This window comes from Gopherus flavomarginatus, chromosome 3 (assembly GCF_025201925.1).
Source record: "Gopherus flavomarginatus isolate rGopFla2 chromosome 3, rGopFla2.mat.asm, whole genome shotgun sequence".
Taxonomy (NCBI): domain Eukaryota; kingdom Metazoa; phylum Chordata; order Testudines; family Testudinidae; genus Gopherus; species Gopherus flavomarginatus.
The window spans coordinates 126948635-126971224 of NC_066619.1; positions in this window are offsets into that span (position 1 = coordinate 126948635).

Consider the following 22590-nt stretch of genomic DNA (forward strand, 5'->3'; position numbering starts at 1 on the left):
TTCTGCCTTGGACAGGAAAGGACAATGTTCACAAAAAGGCAAGATCAGCCCCACTGGTGAGGGTTAGTGTAACCCCACTGCTGGATGTGCGTCACATGTCCCCTTCTGTGCCCGATTCGCTACGGAGGTGTGTTACACCTACTACAACAAGAGCTTGGCTCTTTAGCTCATGCTGTAGTAATTCAGGCTCCCAGTTCAAACCCGTGTCATCCGAGATGGTGGTCGCCGCCACTGCCCACAGCCTAACATTGGAAATTTGTCCATGGGGCAATTCATGCTCACATTCCTTACTCGCTGTGCCAGTGCCTTTCTCTCTTCCTGGCCCTCCATCCTACCCAACATGTCATCAGGAAACAGGGGGTTCTCTTTTCTCCCTCCCCCTGAGAAATGCATGGTGGGAAAAAAGAGGGGGCACAGTGGTGGTCCATTTCTCTCTGATGTCCCCACAAAGTCAAAAAACGGAAGAGGGAAGGCAGAGCAGGAGCCTGTTCCCTGTATGACAAAGCCAGCCAAAGTAGCTCAAAAAGTACTAGCCTGTCTGGAGAGACCAGGCTGTTTCCAAATCCAGGCAGCTCAGCTCCAGAAGGAAGCAAGAATCAAATCACTATAAAGTAACATGAACCAATAAAAACAAAAAGAGAGAGGGAGAGAATCAAAGAGTAAGTATCCCAGGAGATGAAATCATCAAAGGAGCAGATTTACAGGTGAGTCATTTTCCCTTCTACAATCATGTATCCTGTTCGTAAGCAAAAGCAGGGCCCCGTGCCATTATTACAATGAAATCATCTCAGATGATGTAGTTTGCAATAGGAAATATCCTCTTAGCTTCTCTCTGATTGTAGGTTGTGTAAAAGCACAGAGAAATACGGCGTTAATTGTTTAATGTCTTTTTGTCCTGTAGTGTTAATGATGCGAATTTCCCCTTCGTGTTTTTAGAAGAGTTATTGTCCAATCACAGGTAATCAGATCCACATCTATGGGTCTATGCCTCAGCAAGCAGAATGTAGAATTATTTGGCATGCCCACCCTGGAGAATGGCTTGCCTGCAGGCATCTATCTTGCATTATAATAAAGGGTGCATTCACAAGTGCTTAAGAGTAAATTAAGATTCTGTAATTTAGAAAAAAAGAAATGTTACCTGTCAATTCTGAACCTCAGCAGACAAAAAAAGAGTCAGAATAGATAGGACTTCAGGCAATTCAGGGACCCCTTTAATTTGCTGCTGAGAAAATCCCCCCTGCCCACCCCTGAAGCATCTAATAAGCAGTCAGAGTGACCTGCAAAGAAATACTCTGTACTTCTCTCTCTGTGTCTATTGTATTTCTGGGGTGCTTGTCATCACAGGACCCCTGCACTATCCAGATCAGCTTATTTAGCATTCAGCATATCCTCATCTTTCCATGGTTCCAAATTTGGAGGATTTTTTTTGGTGGGGTGGAGGACTCTCTCTCTAATCCTCCATCTTCTTTTCTCTGCTGCTCTCTTCCTCCACTGCTCATTATTCTTTTAAGTCCTGCTGCCCTTGTAGGGTTTTTCATCTTGGTGACATTATCAAGGAGGACTTTAGCAAAGAGGTGAGTCTTGCAACTAGATGTGAGTCAGGCAGTGGGTGGGTGAGAGGGAGGGGCTGGGGTCAATGGGGCAGGTGGAGGAGTTAGAGAAGGATAGGTGAGAAACCACTCTCATTGCGGGAAAAGGAGGGGGGTGGGAGGGAGATCCCAACAGATCATGTCTGCCTTTGAAGAATCTAGGGAGGGGGAGAAGGCTGCAGGGCTGGGAGCCTGCAAAGAAGTAAAGCTGTTCTCATTTTAGCTTTGTTTTGAACTGAAATGTCCATTCTGCTTTGGTTTTCAAAACCCCAAAATATTTTGCTATCCCGATTCTGGGTTTTTTCTCTTTCTCTTTCTTTTCTCCTGCTTTGCCCCTTTTCCATGGGGAAAAATAAACCAAAATGTCAAGTGAAGGAGCTGAGGAGGAGAAAGCAGGTGGGCAATGCAGGCAGTGGCAGTGGGCTGAGGTCAGGAACTCAAAGACTGGCAGATTGGAGGAGGAGCAGTGTTTTCTGAAGGCAATGGGTGAAATCTTGGCCTCATTGAAGTCAATGGCAAAATTCCCATTGGCTCGAATGGGATCAGGATTTTACCCAGTGTTGGGTCAATGGCCATTGTGATGAGTAGGAGAGTAATCCAGGACTGGAGGTCAAGGAGGGAAATGAGGGCAAGAAGCTGATGGGACATCAATGAGGAAGTTGAAACCACCCAGGATGAGGGTTAGGGATCACGTCGAGCAGAAGTGGAAAAGTCAGCTGCCTACATCAGAGCGGGATGTGGTGGGGGAGAAGCTGAGAGAATAGAAGGTGACAGCTACACAAAATTGTATTTCAAAATCAGAGATGCTTCTCGACCATGTTACAACACATGAACGCTGCTATTGTGATGCACAGACATTTCACAGACTTTAACCTAGCAAATGTCTATTTGAAAAATGATACCTTGATCCCAGCTTCAGACTTGTCTAGTAGCTTCGAGCACAAAACAAGTTGTAAACTCCTGAAAACTAGATCTTGTCCTGTAAATGATGATCTTAACTATGTGCAACCTCTGCAACCTCAAGGCATGTGGAGCAGACCCATTTATTTCATTGGAACTATTTGCATGAGTAGGAATCACTCGTGTGAGTAAGCGTGGTAGAATTAGGCCCTCAGATCTAGATCTTCAAAAGGTATTTAGGTGCCTGACTCCTAAATAACTTTGAGGATATGGGCCGAAGTCTACAGCGCAATTGCAAGAATATTTTATTAAACAAGCAACATATACAATGTAAAGGTTTTTCCTAAGCCTCTGGTTTCTTGTCCAGGTTATAATATCAAAATCAAAATGACCTTCTTAGTGTCATCACTAATTTCCTTAGAATAGATCCTCCCAGCACAGGGTCTGAGCAATGGCCCTTGGTTTGAATGGGAGAAGAGCTGGTCAAAAAAAAAATATATATATATATTTTGTTCAAAATTTTCTCTGGATTATTTTTGTGCGAAATTTTCTTAACAGATTTGCTTTTTGTTTTGGGGCAGGGGGAGGAACACTTCTAAACTTTTTTCCACTGGAAAAATTGAGGACCGGAGTAAAGTGCTAGAAGGAAATGAGGGTTGGGTTGGGTTTTTTTCCCACCAAAACAATTTTTTTCAAGAATCTTTAGCCAAAAATGTTTGACTTGCCTGCAGTATGTTCTTGGTCTGAAAAAAAATGTTAATGGCAATTTTTTTTTTTTTAGCAACTCTGCGGCTACCTCTACACTGGTGCTTGAGGTGCAATTTCCAGCTCAGCTTCACATACACACACCCTAGCTCTGATCAACCAAGCACACTAAAACTAGCAACGTAGCTACCGCAGTGCAGGCAGTGGGACAGTGTAGCCCCCCTCAGTCCAATCCTGCCTGGGACCCTCGGTACGTACTAGGGGGACTAGCGCAAGCTGCTGTTTTTAGCATGCTAGCTCAACCAAAGCTAGCACATACGTCTACCTTCTCTGGAAATTATACCTCCAGCTTCCGTGTAGATACCCCCTTAGCAGAAGTTTCTTGTCCCCCTTTGCAAGGGGCAGGGCTCTTATAAATAAAACTGGTATCTCCTGCATAGCGACCTGACAGTCCCAGTGTGCTGATTGGGATCGTTGGGGTGAGACATGTTCCCATGCCAGCCAGGAAAGGGTTAACAAGCTCCTGTGGGCATCGTCAGCTCAAACCAGCACCGGTGGGGCTTGCTCTGCCTGCAGAAGTGTGGGTCCTTATAAGGAAGGATCCAAACCCCGGGAGGAGCAGCAGCCAGAGGGAAGTAAAGGTAGAGCGCAGAGCGGCTAGAACCCACAGCGTGGAGACGTCTGACAAATAAAGCTGCTGAGGAACCTCTGCCACCTGGACTCTCGATAAGGAGAGGGACCATCTTTACTTTATTTCTTTTCTCTTTGAGTCAGGGATGCTCCCCCGGACTTACCCCCTGCTCAGAGATTTGTTCTCCATATGCCGTACAAGAGTAGCGGGGTGAACACAGACTGATTAAGGGCAACAATACTGTTCTCCTTTCCATGTAGATTACCAAAAAGACCTCAGAAGACATGGAGGGAATTGATCAGAGACTTGTAGCCTGAGAAACACGCTCCCACAGCGAACCAACTCTGTAGTAACTCGGAAAGTGTTGGGGATGGAGTCAGTGCATAGCTGCACCCCCAGGGGGCGCTCTAGAGGCACGGCCTATGACAGGCCATATAAAAGGACAGCAAAGATACTAAGACACATGACTACTAGAAAATACAGTCCATAGCTTAACACCTGCTAAAAGAAGAATAATGCAGCGCTACACAATTGTCACATTTAGTTGGGGCAAAAGAGGCTGTTGTTTTTCACTGAAAAATCATAGACTCATAGACTTAAGGTCAGAAGGGACCATTAAGGTTGACCTGAGATCGGCAAAGGACAGTGGACTTGTCACTCTAGTGTGACAAATACAATTTTTGAACACTTCAATCTACCTCGTATATCATGTGCCCATCCTGGTAGCACCTGATAAAACCTTCCTACGTGCCAGACCTTTTATACAATGGAAATTGTCCTTGAGGTTCTTTCCCCCAAGATCTTACAGTGAGAGGCACCTCTCATCTCACAGACGTGTGCTGCGCTACTCTAGTTTATGGTAATTGCAGGTTTCCATATTCAGAAGTACATTGTGGGGAGTAGGGGAAGGGGGCGATTTCCTTGTAATTGAAACTTGTAAAATGACACTTCCATTTCCAAGGGCTACTTATTGGCAACAGCAAACAAAAGACATCATCCTGCACATTTTGTCCTGTGTCATCTGTCTGACTGCAGCCTGACATGCAATCCTCCCCTCCCCCATTGCTCTCCTTCACTGCCAGCCCCCAGCACTGCAACCAGCTGCTATGGCCAGTCACGAGGTGAGTGTGGCAGTAGCCTTAGCCAGATGTCGAGCCATGGAATGTATTTTTCTAGTACAGACATCTGTATCTTGGTATCTTCCCTGCCCTTTTGTGATGCTTCTTCTCTGGATGGGTCCTAGCAGCTAGTTAGCTCACGTGAACTGCTTGGAAGGGAAACGGAGAAGAGGAATGAGGCAAGGTCACTTTGTCTCACCTAATCCTCCTGGAGTCAATTTGCTTCCAGTCACCTGGCGCTCAAGGGCAGTTTTTCATGTCAGAGTTGTGAGCATAGGGCTGTAAAGCTCGCATGGACCATGTTTAGATGTTCCGGGCTACTGGTGCTCATCTGTTTTTGGTATAAATCTGCATCTGATAGCCTTGGAGCTGTGACTGCATCTGGGCCAGGTCATGCTTCTGTTTCATGGGGAACCAGGTGCTTCGGTGGCATGAGCTAAGAGGAAGTCCCTTTTTTCTTTCCTTTAGAAAGGCTTGGATGAGGCTTATCCAAGTCTTTCCCTCTTGGATGATGCATGAGAACTACAGGCAGGGGTGGGGAGGGGAGGGAGTCCATACCGTTAGATGATTTACTAAGGAAAAAGGAAGCTGGTATTTAGGGAACAAGACCCACTGAGTTAGCAGACAATGGCCAACTTCACAAAAGCTTGGCATTTACTGTACATCATAGGGACAAAATCCTAGGGACCAGAACCTCAACTAGTGAAAATCAGCACAGCTCCACTGGCATCATTAGAGGACATTTATACCACCTGAGGATCTGGCCCTAGGAGTTCACAGGCAAGCTTCAAAGAGAAATTCTGGCTTTCACTGTTTGACCCCAAGCTTCTCCATATGTACCAGCCCCTCTCCTGGAGCCAGTGTTGTGTGAAGATCCTTGACTCCCTTTCTTTCACTCCTGTGGACAGGAGCAGGGGTGCCACTGTTCCCCCCACAAGCAAAATCTCTCCTGACCCTCTTCTCTCACTGTACTTGCAATATCTTCTGGGCAGAAGGGGGCCAGTGGCATAGAGGCCCCACTGCACAAACGCATAGGAATGGACAGCGTCTGCCGCATGTGGACACAGCAGACAGGAAAGATTGTTATGCTCATTTTACAGCTAGGGAACAAAGAGATCAAGGGGCCTTCCCACAATTGCACAGAAAGGCTGCTGTAGCACCAGGAGGAGTAGAGCCCAGGTTGCCAGCATCCTGGTCCACCACCTTAACCACAAAACCAGAGCTCCTCGGAGCCATTGTTTTTTGGGGTGGAAAACTGCTCCTTCCTTATCTGCTGTCACTGAGGAGCCAGCATGGAGGCTGTTCCCCCACCACATCCAAAGAGAGAGACTTGTGGGACCAGGAGGGGAGTCTTGGTGGTGGCTTTGTCCTGTTTTAATAAACTTCATAGTTTTAAAAGTAAAACTCCCATCTCTCCCAACTCACCGGTATCACAACACCCTAGGCAGGACACCCACCCAGAGGGGGACACCACTGCCATTCACATGTCAGTGGCTCTGGCACTGCTGTGGGGCAGAGGCATGCTGTGGTTTCACTGAGTGAAGGGGAAGTTCTGTTCCCAGTGGAATCCTTCTCAGCTCTGTCTAGAAGCAGGACTTCAGGACCGTGCCCTCTCACTGGCACAGAGTGCCCCCTTCAGGTCGTGGTGCGCTGGCCATTGTGGAAGCAGGGGCCCCTCTCAGTGCTAGATGGAGGTTCTGCCTGGGTGCAGAGCAGGTTGTGGCACATAGCATGGAGCTAGCCCCCTGGGGACCTTTTTATGAGGTGGTTGTGGTTCACCTACACTTTGATGAACATTTCGCAGTGACTCAAACAAACCTGAAATCCATACCATATTTGACACATCAATGCTCTCATATGAGGAAGCGAGTATTGATGTTTCATTTAGTGACCATCTCGAATTACTGGGTCAATACCATAACCCAATGATTGCTGCCCAACATGCAGGACACTGAGTGACCAAATGAAGCTATGGTGTAAACAGGAGCAATTCCACTGATTTCAAATCAGTAACATTTACAATAGCTTACAGGATTTCAGGGGCATCACACTCCCTTGCACCAGAGCTACCTCTCAGCTGAAAGAAAGGTGTTTGATTGTCCATTCTCTCCCCCCAAAAGGAGATTCCAGAGGAGTAATGCAGAGGTAGAGGGGATGACTAAGGTCCTGTCTGCATCGGAAAGTTTATCTGGGGTAACCTAAGATGTGAATTTAAACCACTCTAATGATACCTGTATGACCCCTCCCCGCCACACCTATGTGGACACTGCTATTCCAGGTTAGCTGATATCCCTTGGGAAGGGGTTTAAGCCACCCCAAAAAAAGACACTCCAATACTGAGGAAGTGGGTATTCACCCACGAAAGCTCATGCTCCAAAACGTCTGTTAGTCTATAAGGTGCCACAGGATTCTTTGCTGCTTTTACAGATCCAGACTAACACGGCTACCCTCTGATACTTCACACAGGGGAGTTATACTGATATATCTGTATAACTATATTTGGTTTACTGGTTAAACTTCACTATGCAAGTAAGCCTTGTGGCTTGTCGCCCTACAGCTGTGGTTTTCAGCCTGTGGTCTGCAGACCCCGGGGGTCCAGAAACTATGTTTAGGATTTCCAAAGGGATCTGCATCTCCATTTGAAATTTTTTAGGCATCTGCAAATAAAAAAAGATTGAAAACCACTGCCCTAAAGAATCATGTAATGAGGCAGCTGCCCAATGCCTGGAGAACAGGGGTTAAAAGCAGCCAAGCTAGGCTGATTGGGGAAACAGCTACAGCTGTGGCCAAGCCAGTCAGGGCCCAGCTGGCCCTGATGAAAGGGCTGTGGGGCCAGGAAAAAGGAGTCTTTCTCCAGCCCTGGAGGGAGAAGGGCTAGCTGCCTCAGAGGAAGGTACCTGAAGTAGAGCAGTATTGAGGAAGGACAAGAGGCACTGGGGAGCTCCAGCCAGGTAAAACCCCAGCCCACCTTGTTGAAGGCCTACAGAGGTACTGAGGCTACAGCGATACGGCCCGGGAATAGGCAAAGGCAGCAGGTCCTAACCCCTTGCCAATCATGAGTGGCAATTACAGACTGCAGTCTGCCCCAGTGAGAGGGGGCTAGAGGGTGACTGGCAGTAGCCAATGAGGCAAGGTGGGCTTATTGGGTTGGGGGTTCCCCTGGGAGGGGAGACCCAGTGTCTGGGGGTACTGCAGTGGGGTAGAACCCCAAGATAAAGGGGCACCAGGGTCCAGGAGGGACACTGGGCCTGAGGCAGGTGAGACACTGGCCAGCAGAGGGTGCTCTGAAGCTGGTGAAGCTCTAATTCCCAAGATGACCAGCAGGAGGCGCCGCACTGGTGAGTCTTTGCTTCCCTACAAGTAGAATGCTCACTACTGACCTCTATTGGTGGACAGGTAGAAGAGCAGGGCTCCCTGGGGTGGGAACTCTCTGCTGTCCCCTGTTGGTGAGCAACAGCAAATGCCTGCATGGGCTAGGACAATGCCTGAAGTCAGGGGTCACCTATGGTGAACAGAAAAGGTGTTTCCTCCCTTCTGTGGGGAATGGCCGTTTAGTGGGGATCATTAACATGTTCTATATGTGTCTGGTCTTTCTCAAAACTCAGAATAGACTCAGCTTTGAGACAGTTGACAGCTTTGAGGTGGTCAGGGGAGCTGAGACAGGTGGAGGCCCTGAGGGGGATTTGGCTGAAGCCTCGGGGTTTGTTCCCACTGCAATTACACACTTGTGGCTGGCCAGTGTGAGCTGGCTTGGGCTCACCAGGCTTGGGCTGAGAGGCTAATTGTGACATAGGTGTTCAGACTCTGGCTGAAGCTCAAGCTCTGGGACCCTCCCAGGGTTGGAGCCCAAGGTCCAGCCTGAGCCCAAATGTCTACACTGCAATTAAACAGCCCTGCAACCCAAGCCCTGCGAGCCTGAGTGTTTAAGTGCAGTGTAGCTATACCCACGGAGAACAGCAGCCTACCTGAGAGACTCTGACTACCCAGTAATCAAAGCTGAGATCAGCTGGGTCACGTGGTGGAGCCCCACAAACTGCCAGGGCAGTAGTTCCCACAGGGGAATGGGAGACTGACCTGCCAGACAATAAACTGTAAAGGAAGTGGCTAGACTGCATCAGCCACTCACAGCTGCTAAAGGAGGATGGAGGTTGGAGCTATTATCAAGACAGCTGGGGGGAGCTTTTTGGCTAATTACTTGCTGGCTTTCCCAAGCCTCTCCTACTGTCCCCTTTCATTAACTTCTCTTCGTTTAAACCCCTGGACTCTCTGCTCCCCCATGGAGAGGTATTGACTACCAAGGTTTCTGGATGGGGGCTCGAGCTGGTGTTTCACTTTTCAGAAGGAACACCTAGAAAATGGAACCCAGCCCCTTTCTGCTGCCAGCAAGACCTGGCAGAAGGTTTACAACTGTGTAGATAAGGCCTAAAGCACCTTGGAAAAGATCTGTGTGCCCAGACCTCGTGTTCCCAGACTGCTTCCAAAGCAGTGCTGTCCTATCCTGCAGTGTGTGACTAGGGCTGGCAGAGCTTTCCTCAAGAATGCGCCTTTCAAAGGATTCAGGCTGGGATTGCCAAAGAAGCCAAAAGCGATTAGGCAGCCAGCTCTCTTTGAAAAATCTGAGCTGGCAGCTTTTAATATGAACAATAGGTATGGTGTATGAAAACAATGTTAAAATTAAAAGGAGTCGCTTTTAAAATGAAAAGGCCTGCGAATGGGTTGGGTTGGGTTGTGGCACACTTTTCTGGGAGCAGCTTGCTTTCTGTCTGTCCACCTGCCTTTGGGTTCTTGTATTAGGGTTCTGGATTCTAAGAACTAATGTAGTGTTACACTACAAGCTTCCATCAAGAGTGCTTTAGTGTGTGCGCCTGTATCTGTTCTCTCCCCCCCCACCTCGGGAAAGATACACTCTACCCATGTCTGAGCTTTGCACAGTGGCTCTTTTCTTTGCCTGCTTTAGAAAAAAGAACCCAAATTGAGAGGGGTCTTAAATACCAGACAGTGGGTCCTGGCCTGAAAATTCTGATATGGAGTTTGAACACCCTGAGGCTTCTTTAGGTCTGGGATTCGGAATTTCAAGCCAATTTCTAAGAAATATAGGGAGAAGGAGAAAAGACAGGGAATTCCCCATGACGAACTTTCACCATTTGAGAATTCATTTTAAGAAATGTTCTTCTCATGCATGAGATTGTCATTATCTGTATGGATAAAGGGCACATCAGACCAAATCCCTGCAGTCCTTACCCAACCCAAACTCCCACTGATGAAGTGAGAGATCTGCTTGAGTGTTAGAGAGTACTGCCTAAGGGTTAGAGCCGGCAGGACTTGTCCTGTGATTTCATCCTTAGGGATCTGTTCTGTCTAAGGTGACCAGAAGCAAGTGTGAAAAATCAGGGCGGGGCTGGGGGGTAATAGGTGCCTATATAAGTCAAAGCCCCTAATCTAGGGACTGTTGCTATAAAATCAGGACCTCTGGTCACCCTTGCTCTGTCCTAGTTTATCCTGTGTTTCTCTGTAATGTTGTATTAAACACAAGGAGACAGTCTCCACCCTCATGCATAAGTTGTGCAAGGCCAGTGACACTGACCATCCCAGGGGTACACCCTAAATCAGATTTATGCACAGAATCAAAACCTGTAACCTGCCTGGATAAATGTGAGAGACAGGGTGATTCTGCTGGGGAAAGAAATGAGCAAAGAGGAGCTCTGTGTAAGTTGTCTCACTTGCCAACAGAAGTGGGTCCAATAAAAGAGATTACCTCTCTCACCTTGTAGCCGTGTCGGTCCCAGGATATTAGAGAGATACAACAACACTGCAAAGGACAAAGTGAGTTCTGTCGAGCATTTCAGTCCCATGGCAGGTCACACAGAGGCTGTCACTTTCTTTGCCTGTGTAGAGTGAGGCTCAGCTGGATATGGCATCCTTTGCAAACATCACAGACAATGAAATATTTTCTATTGTTATTCTCGGTGATCATTACCGACCTGGTCTTGCTCCCGCTGAAAGAAGCAGTGAAAATCCCATTGACGGTGCAGGATCAGACCTTTAGAAACAAATGGCAAACACATCAGCCCCAATAGGAAACGGCTTCAGGAAGCTTAGATTTGAGTTGTGGAGCTGAATAATCTGCCTACATGGGAACAGCTACAGTTGAACTCTACTGTACATACAGGATAATAATGCTAAACTACTCATTTCCCTTCCCTAGGGTAATTCCCCTATAAAATAGAAATCTTTTGTTATTCCATATTAGCAACTGGGACTTCAGAGTATTACGTTAATGAGGCTTTTTGGAACGTGCAAACAGGAGCTCCAGTATATTGTTGGATTAAAACAAACAATGGCACCTTGATCCAGCACACAAAATATCAGGAGGTTGAGGCTGGCTTTCTGGCTGCTCCTGTCCAGTGCCCTGGTGCAGTACAGTCGACTTGTCACAACGATTGCTGTCAAAGGTCTTTGCCAAATGATTGGGAAATAATGTACTATGATCTTTAACTAAGAAAAAGATCTCCCCTGTATTGTGTTTGGGGGGGGTTCTGTACCCAACGCTGGAGAAAGAAAGAAAGGAAAACAGTGTTTAGTATTTCTTGATAGCGTCTCTTTTTTTATATAATTCTCCCACCTCCCCCCAGGAGGATGGATTAAAAGGACAGCTATATTAAGTAACAATTACTTGAAGGAAGCCTGAGTTACAATTGTGTGATCCAAGGTGTTGTCACTTTTAGATGTCAAGGAGTGTGTCTGTGTCTGCGTCTGTGTGTGTTACACTTCAGATCAGCCTGTCAAAACAGAGCAATATTGCAGAACTGACTTGGCTTATAAATTTGTCCTGGTATCGCGCTAATACAGGCTCAGACGTGGTGGGAGCTGAGCTGGATGCTTTGCACCAGTCTAACAACATGACTAATAAAGGTTTATAAATATCTCCTGTTACTGGGCTGTGCATGGAGACCCTGAGAGTTCCTCATTAGATTTCCTGTTTGCCCTAGCAGACTGAACAGGTTTCAGGCCCGTCCTCAATAACAATATGAACTATCCCTTCCCATCCCATTCATTTTGGGGGTTTTTTGTCTTGAGACGTAGGAGAAATTTAAAGGACTTCTCTGATCTGTGCCCAGGAATATCCGAGTACAGTAAGAAAGCCATGGGGACAATCAGGCCAACAATTATATTTTACCGAACTTCATTCAAATGCCATGTCCTTTCCCTGCTTCCTTTCCTGTCAGTGTTCATTACTGAGAGGCTGTATTTGTATGGAAACAGATGCTCTCTTTTTTTCTAATCAGCCTAGTACAGTCAGCATTGCCACCCACCATACAGCGTCTGTTGCAAGTTCCACTCTGCTATAACAATGTGAAGGAAGATTGATAAATACAAAAAGGAAAGGGGAGGATAGCATGGTGGCTTGAGCATTGGCCTGCTAAACCCAGGGTTGTGAGTTCAGTCCTTGAAGGGACTACTTAGGGATCTGGGGCAAAATCAGTATTTAGTCCTGCTAGTGAAGGTAGGGAGCTGGACTCAACAATCTTTCAGGGTCCCTTCTGGTTCTATGAGATAGGTATATTTCCTTATATTATTTTGGGCCAGATTCTGCTACCCGTAGTCACATTTTATAGCAATGTACTCCACAAGTGCTAATCAAATCAATTGGACTCTTCTGGAATAAGGTGCTACTCAGTGTGAGTAAGAATACTAGGATCAAGCCCTTCACACGTATGTAAGTTTGGAATCAGTGCTGCAGTTTTCAATAACGCTGTGACCAGAGCTGGTAAGAAAACCGGCAAACTTTATTTAAAAAAAAAATATTTTGCCAAAAATTTTCCATAGAAATGTTTAGAATTTTCAGCCCAAACAAAAAATTTTTAAAGCCAGTTGTTGGCTGAAAACTGAGCACTTCTATTTGGAAATGCTACTGCATTGCCTCATAGGCATTGGACTTCAGGTGCCTATGCTCCTCTATGGGCTAAACTGTCTGCCCCCACCCTTCTAATTTTGGCATCAAAACCATTGAAAATGAAACTTTCTGCATGATTTTGATGGATATTTGCTCCAAAATATGCCAGATTCAACCATGGGCGTAGTTTGGGGAGTGCAGAGGTGGCATTCCCCCTCCCCCCCCCCAAAACTGAGAGCCTCAGGCAGATGTGAAATTTCCCACCCCACACGTGGCCCCATTGGCCTGAATGGAGCTGCCCGCCCTTCAACCCCAAGTCATTGGGTCTGACAGTGTCACTCACACCCCTGTGAACAATAATTCCCCCTTTTTCTGCAGGAATCACTGAGTGACCACCATGAGCTGTGTTATGTGAGATTATCAGAGTGGCCCTCTGGCCTTCAAATCCATGAATCAATTTTGCTGGGGGGAGGTGTCATAAACAGATAGCTAAGGGTTAATGTTCTTTTACCTGTAAAGGGGTAACACCAGTAACCTGAAACACCTGACCAGAGGACCAATCAGGAAACAAGACTTTTTCAAATCTGGGTGGAGGGAAGTTTGTGTGTGAGTTCTTTGTTCTTTGTCTTGTGTCTGTCCCTCTCGGCTATGGGAAGGATTTTTCTGTCTCCTGCTTTCTAATCTTCTGTTTCCAAGTTGTAAGTACAAAGATAGGTAAGACAATAAGGTTTATATTGTTTTCTTTTGTATTTACATGTGTGTAGTTGCTGGAATGTGTTAAATTGTATTCTTTTTGGACAAGGCTGTTTATTCATTTTTTTTCTTTTAAGCAAATGACCCTGTATTTGTCACCTTAATACAGAGAGACCATTTTTATGTATTTTTCTTTTTTTATATAAAGCTTTCTTTTTAAGACCTGTTGGAGTTTTCTTTAGTGGGAATTCCAGGGAATTGAGCCTGTAGCTCACCAGGGAATTGGTGGGGGGAAGAAGTCAGGGGGAAAATCTCTGTGTGTTAGATTTACGAGCCTGACTTTGCATTCCCTCTGGGTGAGGGAGGAAGAGGAGAGATTAGCTCTCTCTCAGTACTTGTGTTTTCCAGGACTGGAAATAGAGAGGGTGGAGTCCCTCTGTTTAGATTCACGGAGTTTGCTTCTGTGTATCTCTCCAGGAACCCAGGGAGGGAACACTTGGAAGGGAGAAGGGAAGGGAAATGGTTTATTCCCCTTTGTTGTGAGACTCAAGGAATTTGGGTCTTGGGGTCCCCAGGGAAGGTTGTTGGGGGGACCAGAGTGCCCCAAAACACTCTAATTTTTTGGGTGGTGGCAGCTTTACCAGGTCCAAGCTGGTAACTAAGCTTGGAGGTTTTCGTGCTAACCCCCATATTTTGGACGCTAAGGTCCAAATCTGGAAATATGTTATGACAGGGGGAATGTTCATATCTTAGCAAAAAATGTTATGCTAAATGGGCTCATTTATGAATCTGTAATTAAACTTGAAAAATCCAGTTTTCAAGTAGTTTTGAATTTGATTGCAAATACTTCACGCGTAACTGCTCTGCGTCCGTCTTCCTCTTTCACAGCCAAACATTTGTATTTCTCTTTTACTTTGTGTTAAAGATAGGGCTGTCCAGTGATTTAAAGAAAATAATTGCAATTAATTGTAAGATTTTTTTAAAAAATGGTGGCAATTAATCACCCTTCTAGTTGCACTGCTTTACATTTTTTATTACAGATATTTGCACCAAAAAAAAGACAAACAAAAGAAATAGCATTTTTCAATTCACCTCAAGTACTCTAGTGCAATCTTTGTATTGTGAAAGTGCAACTTACAAATGTTGAATTTTTTTATATACATAACGGTTTTGGTTTTGAGTGCAATGTAAAACTTTAGAGCCTACAAATCGAAGCATCAAGGGGCATAGAAATGTTTAGCATACCTGGCATGTAAATATCTTACAAGACTGGCTACAACAGTGCCATGCGAATGCCTGTTCTCACTTTTGTAAATAAGAACTTATCTCCTGTAAATGTAAACAAACTTGTTTGTCTGAGCAATTGGCAGAACAAGAAGTAGGACTGAGTGGACCTGTAGGCACTCAAATTTTGCATTGTTTTGGTTTTGAGTGAAATTAGATAAAACATAGAATTTTTTTTTCTGTTGCACTTTCATGATAGTGTACCACAGTACTTGTATTTGTCAATTCACCTCATACTATTGTTTTACAGTGCAAATATTTGTAATTAAAATATAAAGTGAGCATTGTACACTTTGCATTCTATGTAATTGAAATCAATATATTTGAAAATGTAGAAAAACATCCACAAATATTTAATTGCTAGTCTATTGAACAGTGTGATTAAAACTGCAATTAATTGTGACTATTTTAATCTAGTTAATGCAAGTGATTAATGCAACACAAATTAACTGCATTAATTGACAGCCCTAATTAAAGAGAGATGGTCTGAGACTCAGCCCAGTTTGATAGTACAGTAAACAAAAAACAAAGAATCTGTGCCTGCTTTTTAATGGTATGGTCTCAGGTATCAGTGATGTGAAATACCTGAGGAGCCATCTAGAATGAGATGCAAAAAAAGACTGCATTCTTGTCTGTGTTAAAATCAACACAACTGTGTCAACAACATGGCTCAAACCCTGGCCATTCAGTGCTGAAAGCATAAGCCTCTTCCACTTATATTAGTGTTACCCAAAATTGGACCAGCTAGTAAGCTTGGGGAGGACTAATGACCCACCAGAGTTTAGCAGAAAGCAGCACATTTATTATACTGATAGCTAACCTCAAAAGAAGGGGTGTATGGGGGGTGTCACACTCACACTCACATAGTCACACTCCCAGGACAGGCACGGCACTGGAGATGTCAGGATCCTTCATGGTAAGTGTCCCACAGAGCAACGATGGACGATGTAATGAAGGTAAGTCTTCCTGAGGCACGATGGAATGCAACGCAGCGAATCATTGGCCAGGCAGTCTGGGCAAAGGGCCTTCACGGGAGGTACAAGCTTGTGAGTGCACTGCCAAGCACACGGCCCCTTCCCCTTTTAAGGACCTGCTCCTCATGGCCTGCAGCTAGAGATGACTTGGCTACTTCTGGTTGGTCACACTCCATCTCGGGCAGTGTCCATGCATTGGGCGTGTGATCGCTGCCTAATCAGAGCACCAGACACCTTGTCTACCTGGGAGCTCTTCTGATCTTCCAGCTGTTCAAGCAGCCCATTCATCCCACAAGCATTCCAGGAAGGATAGGGAGGGAAAAAGCCACTTCATAGGTATTTAAAGAAGGAGAGGAGACAATATGGGGGAGGGGAAGGTGTAACAGACCTTTTGAGCATACAAGTTATACAGATCACTGCTGCTCCTACAACATAGAGGAGTGAGTTTTTTAGCTGGCAGCTGTAACAGGCTCATCAACCTTTTCTGTGCACCAGCCATTAGGGGAGGACAAAGACCCACAATCTCTTAGTGTGCAGTATACACCCAAGTTTCATGAAGTGACTTTCTCCTGCTAAATGCGCACGCCTCCTTGACTTCACACTAGGGAACAGAGATGCATGAAGCTGGAGCTTGTGATGCAGAAATGAAATCTCTACCCAGTGGCACATGACAGCAGACAGAACTATAAAAGGAAAAATATTTCTTCCTCACTTCATATGTCTTTCATGGTGAATGTGCTGTCAGTGCAGCTGAAGTGCTGGTGGTGACTATTTTCCTAGGAACCTGTACACCACTGTATCTCATTAAGAGTTACATTGAAATAGCCTTTACTCAGCCAGGCAGGGGAGTCTGGGGAAAGAAAGTCCCTCTTGCAATATGGTGAGTGGAACTGGAAAAAGAGGGTCAAGTTTCAGGAGGGACTTCCTTGGGTGAGCCGCTAAGAACTCAGGTATATAAAGGGGGAGGAGGAGGGCCTCTGCATGCTCAGTACAGATTTCTCTCCTGTAAGTCTGCTTGCCTGCTACATTGGTTATTGCTAAGGAGGCAGCTCCCCTACTCCACTGCTCAGGTTGTGACTAGCTGCAGAGGGGAAGGAGAGCCAGGGCTAGTCATCTGAAACTGCCCACACACACACACAATGAGCAAGTGGGTGAGGTGAGGGCAGAGAGGAGCAATGAATGGGAGGACCTCTGGCTGCACCTGACACCTGCAGGAATACGTCCAACCAAAATTGGCATCCTGAGCCACACCCCTTTACTAGCCTGTCGGAGTAGAGCTAGCCTGGCACAAGGAAGCTCCCTGGGGAGTGGCAAAGTAATTTACATGTGCATCCCCAACGCTGGGGTTAGCAGCAGAGGAATTGCAACTCTTGAGTCACTCTGTGTCCTCCAGGTTGCTCCAGCAGCAGTTTGGCTGTGCACCACCCCTCAGGGCAGATAGATGGTCAAGTTACTGCGTAGCCCCAAGACAAGCCTGGTTCTTCCCCAGCAGAGTGTAAAAATTTCCACAGCTTGGACAGAAACAAATTGCAGGGTCACAGTTAGAATGAGCCACAGTGGCACACTGGTTTAAAAGGGTTAATGTTGTTAGTCTGTCAGGTGAGAGACAAATTCAACTGACTTGGTATTGGTAGGCTGATATGGCAAAGAAAGTAACTTTTTCCAGGAATGGGGGAAGCTTTAGCTAAACTTTTCCAGGATGTAACTATTGTTTCGGATTTGTAGTCCCATTCAATGAGTGGCTTGGATAATCTATAATGTCACACATCACTAAGGCCTCGCTGCTCAGATTAGCCAACAGATAAAACATCAGAATGAGCCTTGGACTTTCTCTCCGTTTTTCAAATCTAAGGGTTCTGAGAACGCACCTCTGTGTGTGGTGTCCAATGTGTCGAAAGCAGATTTGCAAGGCCACATTGCGCTACTGCTTTTGTGACAGGTGGCCTTCCAGATGAATTTTATAGAATTTCTTCAGCCCAGTTGGTCTCTTGCCAAAGGTGCATAGGAACATCTTGTCCCTACATGAATTACTAGAGGCTTTTAGTAGAGTGGCATCTCTTTGATCATTTTTTTCTTAAAGAAACTAGGATTATTCCACAAATTAATAGATGTCTTTTTTAAAATCTGGATTTGCATATATTCCAACCTAGAAAGAAATTCTACCAAAGATGGTTTACACCATTGTGTGTAATGTTTAGTCAACATCTCAAGGGCAAGTTGCCTGAGGGAAACCACAATATGTTGTTAGTTGCATGAACACTCAGCTCAGGCTTGTGGAAACATCAAATTCACATTGGGCTTGCTCACAGGGTTAACTGAAATTAGCCCAGGGATTCCCATACTATAGTTAACGTCATCTCATTTGCATAGTTACTGTGGTAACTTGATACCCATTCTTAGACTGGCCAGGTAGGCACTCAGATGAACTCTGCATATAGTATATTCTAGTATTTGTGTTACTGTAACACCTGGGAGCTTAACCATGGGCCAGGACCCCTGGTTGTGTTCTGTTTGCACAGCACCTACAAAGATCATTCCTGCCCCAAGAGGTTTACAGTCTAAATATGTCAGGAGATGGATATAGATAGGTGTTAGGGAGGGGGAGTACAAGGAGAACAACGAGACAACACCGCTCAGCATGATGGGTGGTGATCTCTGCACACCAGCTGCCTAAACTGTTGGCATTCCAGCAAAGCAGGGTTTTGAGGGGATTATAATATTGATAAATTCTTGAGTAAGAAAAGTTGCAAAGTTTTGCAGTGGGAAGAATTAGCTGCTAACTTTGGGAGCTCCAAGTGTTTTCTGATAGAACTAAATGACTTCTCGTCTGCTCTTTTGTGTAAAATAGACCTTACTGGTCCTTTTATCCTGTTGCACAGACTGTTTGCAGTCATGTCTGGCTAAGCACTCAGGAGCGTTCTGCATACACTGTATGATACTCAACTCTCCAGAGGTACTTCTCTAAGTTGTGCCCTTTGCACTTAGGGTGACCAGATGTCCCAATTTTATAGGGACATTCCTGATATTTGGGGGCTTTTTTATATGGGCTCCTATTACCCCCCACCACCACCACCTGTCCCAGTTTTTCACACTTGCTATCTGGTTACCCTATTTCCACTTCACTCTTCTATCTGATTATAAAGCCCCCTAGGCATTATGGTCTGTACACCCCAACAATGAAGGGTTTCAAGCGGGAGGAGTAGGTCATCACAGTTCACCATATGCTGCTGCAGATCTGACCTTCATGTCATCCCCACAAGCCACTTGAAGACTGATACTTCCTGGGCACTGTTTCCTGGAAAAAAATCAAGCTTCATTTTAGAAACCTTCAGGCTTCACCAATAGGCAGAGCCTATAGAAAGAGAGTCAAAGGAGGAGCATTAGCTATTGGGAGTTTGAGTCTCTAAATGGACTGCTTTGTCTCAGCTCAGTCATAAGCCCACTCTTTCAGAGGCTTCGGCTGGAGCCTGTCACACTACCTGCTCTTTCTTTCTTTGAGTTTCAGATCATTGTGCAAGAGATCTGAGCTGGAAACTGTGCACAAGAGAGTATTTTAATTGCAGGGTGTCTCCATGCAGGGCCATGCAATGGTACTTAAGTCACAATGTAAGGCTTCTGCTAAGCTACAGATAGCATTAGGAAAGAGCCTGCTCCACTCTTCAGTCATCACATGGGAAGCAAAACCTTTCTGGGGAAGGGTTTCCAGGGCATTCTCTACTCTGCTGGTGCTTGCTGTTGAATGAGATCCCAACACTCGCTCTGCCTCTGGCACCTGCCGAGAGCTGCACACCTGCAGAAAATAAACCACTGTCTTGACTCCCGGCTTGTGCCAAGAAACTTATCTTAACGTAAAGCACTGGAGGGATAGCAGCTGCCCTGTGATTTCTGAATGGCATCAGGAAATCAGCAGCTTTGTGTTGACAGAAAGGATAATTTATAATGACATGAGAAGCCCAGACGTTTTCTAGCCTGTGCGGCAAATTTCCATTAACATAATGGGATGTCATAGCCCTCCAGGTTATGGATCCTTTGAAGTTTACATATTTGCAGGGAAGGGGATGTCAGTTTGTTATTGACTGTTTCTGTTGGGGTGAAATTGATCCCAGGGGTAGAGTGTTAGCATAAGTCCTAAGCCCCACGTAGTCCTTGCGTGGAGGCTCTGCACAGAAGAGGGAATTTCAACACTGGTCCCCGTCGCACTTTTAAAAAATTTGCACCAACCTCCTTCCTGTAAATTCCTCTCTAACTGGTAACATGACCCCCTCTCCCCGTGTCTCCATTCCCTTGTCAAATCAGGATCCTGCTGCATCTTCATTGTCAACGATTTGACTGTTTGAATAAGGAGCGCAATGATACAATAGCAGCACTATAACTGTGCCAGAAGGTGATAAGTGATTGGGCAGTTAATGACAGCTTGCTCAAGGGACAGATGGGGATAGCTGATACTTTATAAATTGTACCTATTTATTCCTTTGTCCCTAACTTTTTATGTTTGTTGCTTGTCTGCATTGTCCCTTTGGGTCAATATTTGGGGCCTTGTAGGTTTGTTTCCATTAAGAGGAGAAATGGTGTATTGTGGGGTGAAATAACTGTTTATTTCTGAAGGATGTGTTTGCCTGAACACAGGAATAACAAACAGCAAATAGTTTCCTTGCTCACAATTTCCAACCCTGCTCCTCCAGTCAGTCCTGGGTCCCAAGAAGCTGTCTCTAGTCCCTTTCAGGGCCACACTCACCACTGCCTCCTTCCCTGTCAGCTGGCTTTTTCCTGGTTTTCTTTTGCCTTTCTTCTCTCTCACACGCACACGCAGCTAGCCAAACAATCCCTAGCCTCTGTGTTTGCAAGTAGGGAACTTCTCAGCCTTAGCATCTAATCACGTCTTGCCATGAACTCCATTGCTTTGGATGGTAGCTTCTGTTTCCAGCTATCTCACTACATAAAAGGGCTTAATTGCTCCTTCTGTTTAGCCTGAAAGAAGGATGGTTAGCACATACCATGTTTTTTAACCAGATCTGTGATTGTCTATAGACCAAGACTCTCTTGACAGAAGCCGTTAACATTTTCCAGCATAACATTGCTCAGATTGCAGGCTCTGTATTTGTATAGTGCTTAGCCCCGTGGGGGTCTGATCCCAGTTGGTCCCTATATAGACATTACTGCAATATAAATACTAAATTGAACAACAGCAATCAATAATGAGTAATAAATGCACTCAGAATCTTCTAAAGACAGTCATTGCCCCAAAAAGGCACTACCTCATCATGGCAAATCCCAAAGGGTGAGGCCTCCTTACAGTGGTCTGACTGTATATTCAATTTATGTCCACCACTGGCAATCTTGTCATGCCACCGGAGCTTTTGGTGCCCATGTAATCACTGGCCAGGCAGCCGCATTCCTTGGAACACATGCTTCAGGATTCGTTGGTCTTTCATTCTAATAATATGTCTGCACCAAGAAAACTGCTGAAACTGAACCAGTGCTGATGCGGGGGAAGCTTCTGGGTTTGGCTTCGACTATCCTCATTTCTGATCTTGCCCTGCCATTTGTTATGGTGCAGCTGATGGAGATCACAAGAATCCAAACAATCAGTCTGGTGTTCTTCAGTCTTCCTCAGTGCCCACATCTCTCTTCCATATAACAGAGTTGGTATAACTCATAGACTCTAGGACCTCGAGAGGTCCTAGAGTCCAGTCCCCTGTGGTTCTATAGATGAGTGGCTTTGTAGCAAGCTTGATGCACTGCATAAAGGGGCTTAATTGCTACTTTCTTTTAGCCTGGAAGAAGGGTTTCACTTGTGCAGCCACCCATGGAGGCTAGAAACTTACTTTTTTGGTCTTTAAAGAAAGCTGAGATTCAGCCATGTCTTGATTCCAGGAGTTGGGGCTTTAAGAAAAACACCCAATTATTGCAAGATTTGGAAACCCTGGAAGGACCAACTGGGCCTGGAAATCTGCAGCTCTGTCCTCTCTCCCCCCACACACAGGAGGGGATGTGGCAGAGGACTCTGTGGATTTAAGGAAGTCAGGAATGAGACAGCCGTTTGTAGTGGTTTGGATGTATGCATAGCTTGAAGCCAGGCTTCAGCCCGTACTTGGAGGCCATGCAAAAGGCTACCCCAGCAGCTAGAGTGGTGGCCTGTGACTCAGAAAACCCAGGATCAATTTCCTGCTTTGCCATTGACTTCCAGTGTGATGCTGGCGAGGGCACTTAGTGTCTCTGTGGCTCAGTCCTCCAGCTGTAAAATGGAGATGATAACCCTGACCTGCCTTCCTAGGGTGCTGTGAGGTTGAACACAATACACATGCACAAACACAGTGATCATGAGATGTTCAGATACAGTGCTAATGGAGGCCATATAGGTAGCTGAGCTAGGTGGGGGGACCAGGTTTTCCAAAATTCTCTGCATCCAACAACTCCCACTGAGGAACTTGAAACAAGCAGACAGATTTTATAAGAGCTCCACTCCCAGGAATGACTGGTCTGTGGAATTTTATGGTGCACATAAATCTGTCTTTTAACCTAAATTGCTGAACCACATTTTTTTCTATTTCTGTGCTACGCAGGGGTGCTGGAACAGTTTTTATACAGGGGATGCTGAAGGCAGAAACCATGTTTTTGGGTTGTTGTTACTACTTCAAGCCGGGGGTGCAGCAGCCCCTCAGTTCCAGCATCTGTGGTGGTATGGTGAAAAGTCCAATAGCATGATTCTGTACAGAAGAGATGCAGACTATTTCCTGATGGAAAATTTGTTGGCCATGTGTGCCTCTCCACCGTGGGGGAGGGAGGGTAGGGTGACCAGACA